Here is a 929-nt window from a genome sequence, read left to right as displayed (position 1 = left end):
ATATATATATATATATATATATATATACATATACATGTACTCTTTCTCTCTGTGTGTGTCTCTCTCTTGCCCACGAACACATGCATAGACATTTTACTTATTAATATCGTTTCCAGAGAAAAGTAAAAGCTAAGAAATGCAATCGATTCAAATATTGTGGCTAAATTACATTAAGTCTCAAAGACAACACCTTTTAATCGCATTTACAGAGTAGACATAGGAAGCCAGCACGCAGAATGCAACCATGGAACGAACTCCAATTTGAGCTAGATTATTTCACGACAAAACAATTTCGCCGACAAGGGTAATATTTGTTGAATGTAAGAGAAGGGCTGATGATTACAATTTTATTCCCAAATGTGAGAACTGTACAAAGATTACAATAAACAAACATACACAAATGTCGGTATCTGAGACACACATTTTAGCGTCAAGTGTAACAATAGATCAGGATCTGACTGTTACATCCACACAATCTCTTATCCGAAATTACGGAAACAGAAAAGCTCTGAAAACCGAAAGTATTCTCACAGAGGCCGTCTGCACATCAAAGCTAGCTTTGGAACCAAACGCGACCCGAATGACCCACACTGAGCTCACGACACGCATTTGGCACCCAACATAACCAGGCGTGATCCACACTAAACCCGCTCCACTTGTGTCTCGGCATTCTTCTCAATCAAATGTGCTTCTGCTGCTCACTGAGATTGACATGCAGATGCTCAGACTGAACATCAATCGCATTAGTCTGTGAGAGATTGATCTACAAGTGTTCAGGCTGTACATTAATCGCATTAGTCTGCGAGAGATTGATCTACAAGTGTTCAGGCTGTACATTAATCGCATTAGTCTGTGAGAGATTGATCTACAAGTGTTCAGGCTGTACATTAATCGCATTAGTCTGTGAGAGATTGATCTACAAGTGTTCA

Source organism: Octopus bimaculoides, chromosome 5, assembly GCF_001194135.2.
Source record: "Octopus bimaculoides isolate UCB-OBI-ISO-001 chromosome 5, ASM119413v2, whole genome shotgun sequence".
In the NCBI taxonomy this organism is placed as follows: Eukaryota; Metazoa; Mollusca; class Cephalopoda; order Octopoda; family Octopodidae; genus Octopus; species Octopus bimaculoides.
Note: the sequence above shows the minus strand (reverse complement) of the source record.